We start from the raw sequence: 11,927 nt of genomic DNA, 5'->3' as shown, positions 1-11,927 counted from the left end.
AGGACTGCCTGGTCTCGAATCTTGGTCAAAACAATATTTTTGATTTCGTGGACGTCTACATTTTTGGGTGCGAGAATCGCTCTTTCACTTAGCCAATTATTATTTTTATAGTTTTTTAGAATATTCGGAAATACTTTTTCAATCAATTCATTTTTGGACGTCACTAAATTACAGAAATCAGCAGGTAGTTGTATACGTCCTGAAATTGAGTCTACTAGGAGCTTTCCGTTTCCAATTGCCAGCAATTTATCTGAAAATGTTTGACCAGAGTCATCGTTTTGCAATCGGACACGCATATTTGTAGTTAATTTTAATGTTTTTACGTGTGCCCATAAATTAGAATTTTTCAGGCAAGCATTCATTTCGTCTGCAGGAGTTGATCTAGGTATTATAGGTAATGTTTGCCTGAAATCTCCCGCAAGCAATATTAATGTGCAGCCAAAGGGTTTCGACTTCCCTCGCAAATCTTTCAAGCATTGATCCAGAGCCTCAAGCGATGTTTTGTGTGCCATTGTGCACTCATCCCAAATAATAAGTTTGCATTGCTGCAATACTTTACCCATCCCAGATGATTTGGAAATATTGCACGTGGGAGTTTCTGTAGAATGCAAATTCAGAGGCAATTTTAATGCGGAATGAGCAGGTCTTCCACCAGGCAGCAATGTTGCGGCTATTCCGGACGACGCAATTGCCAACGCTATATCATTTTTTGATCGAATTGATGCCAGAACCAGTTTTATCACAAACATTTTACCAGTACCTCCTGGCGCATTCAAAAAGAAAATTTCTCCAACGTTGTTATCGACACAATGCATTATCATATCATAAATGCCTTTTTGTTCCGACGTTAACTTGGAAGTGTTATTTAGTACATACGACAATAGATTACTCGTACTGTTACTTTGTTCACGATCAAATTCTACACATGTCGAAACAGCAGCAATACGGTTAGGTGAAGGCATTCCCAAATCCTGAAGAGGTTTGTTTGCCATACGTACGCACAAATCTTCTATAATAACTAAAGTGTAGTTATAAATTTCTGATGTAAAATCAAAAGTCATATCTGACGTCTCTAACTGTTTTCGATGGAGTATGTCTTCGGACATTGTTGACTTATATTTTTCCCGTAAATCTGTAGGAGCTGATGGAGAGCAAGTTGTTAAGATGATACCAAACAATGCACGAATTTGACTTGGAGTTGACGTTTCGCACGCGTCATTGATGCAATTATCCCAGTGTTGGTAATTCTCTCTCTCTCTCTCTCTCTCTATATATATATATATATATATATATATATATATATATATATATATATATATATATATATATATATATATATATATATATATATATATATATATATATATATATATATATATATATATATAAATAAGTTGTCTGTCTGTGTGTCTGTCTGTGGATCAGGTGACGTCATGTTTCTGTGTTGACTGACGTCATGAAATTAGTTGTCGTCATTTTTGCTTTGACGGTGACGTCATTCAAGATATTTAAGACATATGTTCACGCAGAAATCTATTAATGTTTAAGTTTACAATGACTGATGAACTTACCATGGCGAAAGCCGATGAAGATGCTCAAAGAGTCTATGCCAAAAAACTTGCTGCTGATAGAGAAAGTCAGAAAAGAAAGCGTGCCGAGGAACTACCAGAGCAACGCGAAAGCAGACTTACTGGAACTACGTCAGAATCTAAGCGTTTTTTGTCAAAAATCAGAAAATACAACTCATATTTCCAAATGACGTCGTTTGGAGCCCAAATCGAAAATCCAGATCAATTTATGTCTACTGTCAAAGTAAAAGGGCAAATTTATCATAGAGCAGGGTCCCTTCTACCATTCTCCGGCGAGAATCATAAATTTTTACAATTGTACTTCATCAGTGATAGAAATTCTGAATTGAATGCACGTTGCGAAATTTCTCCCAACGTTGAAAGGACAATCGTGATCAGTTTTTACCTCGAGATATTATTCTTCGTAAGCGAAACGCTCAGTTGTTAAGAATTGCTGAAACTCATCGATGCTACGATGCCCTACAATATCCTATCATTTTTTGGGATGGAGCCGACGGCTATCACTTTAATATTAAATTGATGAATCCAGCCACTAACAAAGAAATGAATAAGAAATGCAGTGCAATGCATTATTATTCCTATAGACTAATGATTCGGCAGGATGAAGAAAATTATATTTTAAAATGCCGTGAATTGTTTCACCAATTCGTCGTTAATATGTATGCTAAAATTGAATCAGAACGTTTGCTATATATCCGCCTGAATCAGACCAAGCTCCGCTCTGAACAATACATTCATTTGCGAGATGCAGTTATAAATGACGGTAATACCACAAACGTTGGAAGATTAACAATTTTACCTTCGTCATATGCTGGCAGTCCCCGTCATATGCATGAATATGCTCAAGATGCTATTGCGTATGTTCGTCTCTATGGTCGTCCAGATTTATTTATTACATTTACATGTAATCAATCTTGGGACGAGATACTGCAGCTTTTACTTCAAGGACAATCGGCGGTTCATAGGCATGACATTATGGCCCGTGTCTTCCGGCAAAAGTTGAAATCACTGATAAACTACATTGTAAAACTTGAAGTGTTTGGGTCAGTGCGATGCTGGATGTACTCAGTGGAATGGCAAAAACGAGGTTTGCCAAACGCACATATACTAATCTGGCTACATAAAAAAAATTACTTCGAACGAAATTGATGATGTGATTTCCGCTGAAACACCTGATAAAAATGTCGATAAGGGGTTACATGATATTATTGTAAAAAATATCATACATGGACCTTGCGGTGCACTGAACGAAAATTCACCATGCATGGCCAAAGGAAGGTGCACAAAGCAATATCCTCGACTTTTAGTATCAAACACAATTACTAGCAATGATGGTTACCCACAATATAGAAGAAGATCTACTGAAGATGGCGGTAAAACAGCAATAATAAAGAAGCGTAACGGTACCACCATCGAAGTAGATAACCAGTGGGTTGTTCCATATTCCCCATTATTATCAAAAACATTTAATGCACACATAAACGTTGAATACTGTAACTCCGTAAAGGCAATCAAATACATATGTAAATACGTCAACAAAGGCAGTGACATGGCAGTTTTTGGCTTGCAGCCCGAAATCAAAGATTTCGATGAAATCGTACAATATCAGGCTGGAAGATACATAAGCAGTAATGAAGCTGTTTGGCGAATTCTTTCATTTCCGATACATGAACGTAGTCCAGCTGTTGTTCACTTAGCGGTACATTTACAGAATGGTCAACGTGTTTATTTCACGGAAACCAACGTGCAACAAAGAGTCCTGAATCCACCGGATACAACATTAACAGCTTTTTTTTCGCTTTGCAAAAATGATTCTTTTGCAAAAAAACTGCTGTATACTGAAGTGCTTTCGTATTACACGTGGAATACTAAAAATAAAGTATTTGAACGTCGAAAACAGGGTAAGTCAGTCGACGGCCAGCCTACCATCTCCAAAGATACCACGATAGGAAGACTCTACACCGTTCACCCCAATCAACATGAATGCTTCTTTCTACGCATGCTTTTGGTGAATGTACCCGGTCCGACATCCTTTGAGTATTTGAGGACTGTAAATGGTACTATACATGACACTTACCGTAGTGCATGCCAAGCTCTGAATTTATTGGAGAATGACCAACACTTGAATAACTGCATCAATGACGCGTGCGAAACGTCAACCCCAAGTCAAATTCGTGCATTTTTTGGCATCATTTTAACAACTTGCTCTCCATCAGCTCCTACAGAGTTATGGGAAAAATATAAGTCAAAAATGTCCGAAGATATACTCCATCGAAAACAGTTAGAGACGTCAGATATGACTTTTGATTTTACATCAGAAATTTATAACTACACTTTAGTTGTTATAGAAGATTTGTGCGTACGTTTGGCAAACAAACCTCTTCAGGATTTGGGAATGCTTTCACCTAACCGTATCGCTGCTGTTTCGACATGCGTAGAATTGGATCGTGAACAAAGTTACAGTACGAGTGATCTATTGTCGTATGTACAAAATAACATTTCCAAGTTAAAGTCGGAACAAAAAGACATTTATGATACGATAATGCATTGTGTCGATAACAACGTTGGAGAAATTTTCTTTTTGGATGCGCCAGGAGGTACTGGTAAAACGTTTCTGATAAAACTGATTCTGGCATCAATTCGATCAAAAAATGATATAGCGTTGGCAATTGCGTCGTCCGGAATAGCCGCAACATTGCTGTCTGGTGGAAGAACTGCTCATTCCGCTTTGAAATTGCCTCTGAACTTGCATTCTACAGAAACTCCCACGTGCAATATTTCCAAATCATCTGGGATGGGTAAAGTATTGCAGCAATGCAAACTTATTATTTGGGATGAGTGCACAATGGCACACAAAAAATCGCTCGAGGCTCTGGATCAATGCTTGAAAGATTTGCGAGGGAAGTCGAAACCCTTTGGCAGCACATTAATATTGCTTGCGGGAGATTTCAGGCAATAATACCTAGATCAACTCCTGCAGACGAAATGAATACTTGCCTGAAAAATTCTAATTTATGGGCACACGTAAAAACATTAAAATTAACTACAAATATGCGTGTCCGATTGCAAAACGATGACTCTGGTCAAACATTTTCAGATCAATTGCTGGCAATGGGAAACGGAAAGCTCCCAGTAGACTCAATTACAGGACGTATACAACTACCTGCTGATTTCTGTAATTTAGTGACGTCCAAAAATGAACTGATTGAAAAAGTATTTCCGAATATTCTAAAAAATTACAAAAATAATAAATGGCTAAGTGAAAGAGCAATTCTCGCACCCAAAAATATAGACGTCCACGAAATCAACAATATTGTTTTGACCAAGATTCGAGACCAGGCAGTCCTTTACAAGTCAGTCGACACAGTTTTGGAACCAAATGAAGCGGTTAATTATCCATCTGAATTTTTAAATTCCATAGATCTTTCAGGGTTTCCACCACACGTGCTACAACTAAAAACAGGCGTACCAATAATACTTTTAAGAAATATAAACCCACCAAAGCTTTGCAATGGCACTCGACCTGCCGTAAAAAAAACAATGGAAAACCTAATAGAGGCCACAATCTTGACAGGGCCTTTTGAGGGTGAGGCTGTTCTTATTCCTCGCATTCCCATGATTCCAACGGATCTGCCTTTTCAATTTAAAAGATTGCAATTCCCAATTCGATTAGCATTTGCAATCACCATTAACAAAGCTCAAGGTCAATCATTAGAAAAATGTGGTATAGATCTTAATACTGATTGTTTTTCCCATGGACAATTGTACGTTGCATGTTCGAGGGTCGGTAAACCTGACAATCTATTTATATGCAGCGACGATTGGACAGCGAAGAATGTTGTATATTCGCAAGTTTTACGCAGTTAATTTGTATTTTGGAACCAAATGAAGCGGTTAATTATCCATCTGAATTTTTAAATTCCATAGATCCTTCAGGGTTTCCACCACACATGCTACAACTAAAAATAGGCGTACCAATAATCTTTTAAGAAATATCAACCTACCAAAGCTTTGCAATGGCACGCGACTTGCCGTAAAAAAAAACAATGGAAAACCTAATAGAGGCCACAATCTTGACAGGGCCTTATGAGGGTGAGGCTGTTCTTATTCCTCGCATTCCCATGATTCCAACGGATCTGCTTTTTCAATTTAAAAGATTGCAATTCCCAATTCAATTACCATTTGCAACCACCATCAACAAAGCTCAAGGGCAATCACTAGAAAAATGCGGTATAGATCTTAATACAGATTGCTTTACCAATGTACAATTGTATGTTGCATCTTTGAGGGTCGATAAACCTGACAATCTATATATACGCACAGACAATGGGACAGCGAAGACTGTTGTATATTCACAAGTTTTACGTAGTTAATTTGTATTGTATCTATCTATCTATCTATCTATATAAAAACGAGTTGTGTGTATGCATGTTTGTTTGTTTGTAAAAAGAGCGTTTGCATATGACGTCATTATTAGTACATACGGCTTTGTATATGGACAGACAATGGGAAAGCCAAGAATGCTGGATATTCGCAACTTTTACGTAGTTTGAAACACATATATAAATCTATCTATATTCACAGGTGGGACACAGGGACACAACTACAATGGCGTGTAACTAATATGGCGCGTAACGACTTACGCGCGCGGGGGGCTTGGGGGGGCGCGAAGCGCCCCACCAACTAGGTGTTGGGGTGGCGCGAAGCGCCACCCCAACAGCTAGTATATATATATATATATATATATATATATATATATATATATATTCTCTCTATATATATAATATATATAGTATATATATATATATATATATATATATATATTCATATAAATATATATATATACTAGCTATATATATATATATATAGATATATATATATATATATATATATATATATATATATATATATATATATATATATATATATATATATATATATATATATATACATATATATATATATATATATATATATATATATATATATATATATATATATATATATATATATATATATATATATATATATATATATATATATATATATATATATATATATATATATATATATATATATCTATATATCTATATATATAAAAATAAGTTGTCTGTCCGTTACGCTAGATTATATCTTCTATATATATAAAAGAAAACAAACTAGAATGTAAAAACTGGAAATTGCATAAATATTTCGAAATATTTTGACAATAGATAAAAGTAATTCGAAAAAGAAAAATGGTAAAAAACTAAAAAAAAACTAAGAGAAAAAACTAAAAAAAAAAATTAAAAATTAAAAAAATTAAAAAAAGAAAAAACCTAAAAAGAAAAAACGTAAAAAAATAAAAAAGATAAAAAACTAAAAAAAAACTAAAAAAGCTAAAAACTAAAAAAAGAAAAAACTAAAAAAAAACTGGGAATTGCACAAATATTTCAATATTTTTGACAATAGATTAAAGTAATTCGAAAACCTTAAAACAGATACCCCAAATTTGAGGTTTAATTTAAATTGTTGGAGCTTTAGCATGCTTGGCACGTAAAGATTTTTCCAAGTGTCAATGTTAGAATGAACATTGAGAAATTGAAGAAAACAAATCAATAAAAAGAAGAAACTAAAAAAAGAAAAAACTAAAAAAGAAAAAAAACTAAAGAAGAAACTGTATCTATATATATAAAAATCTATCTTCTATATATATAAAAATAAGTTGTCTGTCCGTTACGCCAGATTATATCTTAAATATATATAAAAATGAAACTAAACTGAAAAGCAAACTGAAACTAAAAATGTAGAAACTGGTAATTGCATAAATATTTCTATATATTTTGACAATAGATTAAAGTAATTCGAAAACCTTATAACAGATATTTATAATTTTGAGTTTTATTATAAATTGTCGAGTGTTTGCATGCTTGGTACGTAAAATTTTTTTCTAACATCAATGTTAGAATGACACGTAGAAATCTATTAATGTTTAAGTTTAAAATGACTGATGAACTTACAATGGCAAAAGCCGATGAAGATGCTCAAAGAGTCTATGCCAAAAAACTTGCTGCTGATAGAGAAAGTCAGAAAAGAAAGCGTGCCGAGGAATCAAAAGAACAGCAAGGAAACAGGCTTGAGGCTAAAGAACGCAAAACCGCGCAGTTAGATGAAGATCCACCTGGACAGCGAGAGTCAAAACATATCAAAACTGAAAGTGATAGCGATGATGATTGGGTTTGGTATCTTGACTTGGATAAGGTCATCAATGCCTACCAGATTTTAGTTAAAAAAACAAAGGTTCGGCGATATGTATTTCATAGTGAAGCTGAAAAATAAAGAAGAAAAAGAAAACTGAAAAAAGAAAAAATGTAAAAACTAAAAAATACTAAAAAGAAAAAACACTCAAAGAGAAACTACAGACCGGGACACAAATGACGACCGGGACAGAGGGAATATAAATAACGACCGGGACACTCAAGGAGAATTTACAGACTGGGATACCGGGAAACAAATGACGACCGGGACACAGGCAATATAAATGTCGACCAGGACAACAATGACAACACCCGAGGAAGCTGCTCAAAACGAATGTATTCACGCCGAAGTAGCTGAGTTGGTAAAGCATTATGTTTCAGGTTCTATGTCCGAGAGGCTCCAGGTTTGAACCTTGGCTTTAGCATTAATACAAAAGAAGAAAAAAACTAAAAAGGTAAACACTACAAAAAAACTAAAAAGAAAAAATATATATATATATATGTATATCTTTTCCACAAAAATAATAATTTAGTGCTTCTGCTTAAAAACAGCAATCGAATTGATGCCTCCTGATACGCAACTATCAACAAAGTGGTAATCGTTGTGGTCGGTGATCAGTTCTTACCTCGAGATAATATTCTTTATAGGCGAAACAATCAGTTGACAAGAATTGCTTAAACTCATCGATGCTACGATGCCCTACAATATCCTGACGAATATAAATGACGCCCGGGACACTCAAATAGAAATCACAGACTGGGACACCGGGATACAAATGACGACGGGGACACAGGGAATATAAATGACGACCCGGACACAGGGACACAACTACAACGGGGACGCCGGGGGCACAGGGAGATATATAAATGACGACGGCAACAAAGGAAATGGTCGATTAGCAATCACCATCAACAAAGCTCAAGGGCAATCAATAGAATCATGAGGTATAGATCTGAATACGGATTGTTTTCCCATGGACCATTAAGCGTTGCATCTTCAAGAGTCGGTAAACCTGACAATCTATTAAAAACTACAAAAAAAAATAAAAACTAATTAAAAAAAAATAAAAAAGCTAAAAAACTAAAAAAACTAAAAAAACTAAAAAAGGTAAAAAACTAAAAAAAACTAAAAACTAAAAAAAAACTAAAAGAAAGGAAAAAACTGAAAAATAAGCTAAAATAAAGGTAAAAACCAATAAAAAACTAAAAAAAAATGAAAAAACTAAAAAAAGGCAAAAACTACAAAAAAAACTAAAAACTAATAAAAAAAGTAAAAAACTAAAAAAACTAGAAAAACTAAAAAAAGGTAAAAAACTAAAAAAAATAAAAAATAAAAAAAATAAAAAAAGGAAAAAACTGAAAAATAAGCTAAAATAAAGGTAAAAACCAATAAAAAACTAAAAAGAAAAAAAGGAAAAAACTAAAAAAAATTTCATCTAAAAAACTAAAAAAACTAAAAAAGGTAAAAACTAAAAGAACTAAAAAAGAAAAAAATAAATGACGACACTCAAAGAGAAAGCGACCAGGACAAAAGGAATGTTCGATTAGCAATCAACACAGCACCGGGACACAGGGAGTATAAATGACGACCAGGAGATAAGTAAAAAAAAAAAACTAACAAAACTAAAAAGAAGGTGAAAACTACAAAAAAAAAGAAAAAAAACTAAAAACTAATAAAAAAACTAAAAAATCTAAAAATCTAAATAAACTAAAAAAGAAAAAAAAAAGGAAAAAAATAAAGGAGAAAAACAAAACTAAAAAACGAATGTATATACAGACCGGGACACCGGGATACAAATGACGACCGGGACACAGGGAATATAAATGACGACCGGGACACAGGGACACAACTACAACGGGGACACCGGGGGAAACAGGGGGATATAAATGACGACCGGGACACCGGGACAGGGAATGGTCGATTAGCAATCACCATCAACAAAGCTCAAGGGCAATCATTAGAATCATGAGGTATAGATCTGAATACAGATTGTTTTCCCATGGACCATTATATGTTGCATGTTCAAGAGTCGGTAAACCTGACAATCTATTTATATGCAAAGACAATGGGACAGCAAAGAATGTTGTATATTCGCAAGTTTTACGTAGTTAAAACCATATATATATATATATATATATATATATATATATATATATATATATATATATATATATATATATATATATATATAATATATATATATATATATATATATATATATATATATATATATATATATATATATATATATATATATATATATATATATATATATATATATATATATATATATATATATATTATATATATTTATATATATATATATATATATATATATATATATCTATCTATATTCACAGGTGGGACATAGGGACACAACTACAATGGCACGTAACTATTATGGCGCGTAACGACTTACGCGTGCGGGGGGGCTTGGGGGGGGCGCGAAGTATTATGGCCCTTTTCACTACTTTGAAACATGAACAACTGAGATCACTCTCTTATTCCTTGTAATAGCGGCGGCTATTACAATCTTATCCCCAATAATAGCTCATAGCAGTTGAAATCAATTGAAAACTGTGCACATCTCGACGACAGGTATGTCCTTTAAATCGTCAAATCAGCATACTTACCGTATATCAGATGTAGCCAATTTCCCTGTCATGGTCAGGTCAAGATTCAAATGAGTTTGTTTTGCAGCAAGCCAAAATAATAGATCATCGCGGCTGATAAGCCACCTACAGATGGTAGCCAGTTAACAATGTCATCGTCCATGTTCTTTCACTCAACTTTCTAGGGGCACCATTTTGGTACGAACACACCTGGAATCAAACAAAGGAAACTAAACAAAACACGAAGGGCAATTAATGAGGACAACGAAAAGGGCAAATAAGAGGGCAACAAATCTCCTTTTATTATTTGAAACAGCATAGTGAAATGTCAATCCTAGAAAAGTTATAGCACCAGAATCTTTCTAAAATCTATTGAACGGCCTTTTGTGGCCCTTTACAAAATATTTACACAAAGTTTTACGTTTACACATTATTTGCATTCTGGAACGTAGTACAAGAGCGGTACGGACAACTGTTGTCCAACTCGGTCAAGTCTAATCTATTGAACGGCCTTTTGTGGCCCTTTACAAAATATTTACACAAAGTTTTACGTTTACACATTATTTGCATTCTGGAACGTAGTACAAGAGCGGTACGGACAACTGTTGTCCAACTCGGTCAAGTCTGCAAGAAGTGATTTGAACGAACAGGACAGTTGGTTAGCGATTGGTGAAAATTCACAGCAAGTTATTATTTCTCCTTCTCACACTGTCATGACTGATCCCCGTTGGACAAAAATAGTCCAGTAACAAACTAATGAAGGAGTCATAAAAAAAGACCCTTCAGGTGGAGTTTTGCTTCTGTACTGCGCAAGCGCGCTCCTACCCTCAACCAATCAGAAGTAGCTCCACGCTTTTTAGAGTAAAGAAATTTTCTGTTTCCAATAACTCCAACGAATCGATGTTATCAGCCTAAAGAGCGACATCTGTAGGTTTGATAAAAAATTAAATAAAATTCGAATAACAAGCGACAGCAGTAAGTTTATTTCATGGAAAACGAAAGAAAAGAGAGCCAAAAGGAGAAAAGACAAAAAGACAAAAAAGGAAAAAAAATTGTGAAACTACTATTGACTATCCTCTTATAGTAGAAATAGAAGCTTGGTGGTGCGTGCGTGGCATTAGCCGAAAATCAGACATTTTCGGCTAACGCAGAAATCAGACATCCTCCCAGAAATATCATCATTAAAAGCATCTAACTAGCCCTTAGTCACACTGCTATAAGCTCACAAAAAAACGGCAATTTTTGCATGTTCTGTCAAAATCCATTGGTCACTTGACACCTGTTAATGCGTTAAATGATGGGCCAAAAAGATGCACAAAAATATTTCAACTCGACCATTGAAAGTTCCCGGTCGTCATTTATATTCCCTCGGTCTCGGTCGTCATTTGTATCCTGGTCTGTAATTTCTCTTTGAGTGTTTTTTCTTTTTAGTTATTTTTAGTTTTTTACCTTTTTTCTTTTTTCAGTTTTCTTTTTCTTCTTTATTTTT

Source organism: Artemia franciscana, chromosome 16 (assembly GCF_032884065.1).
Source record: "Artemia franciscana chromosome 16, ASM3288406v1, whole genome shotgun sequence".
Classification (NCBI taxonomy): Eukaryota; Metazoa; Arthropoda; class Branchiopoda; order Anostraca; family Artemiidae; genus Artemia; species Artemia franciscana.
This window is presented reverse-complemented; position numbering follows the sequence as displayed.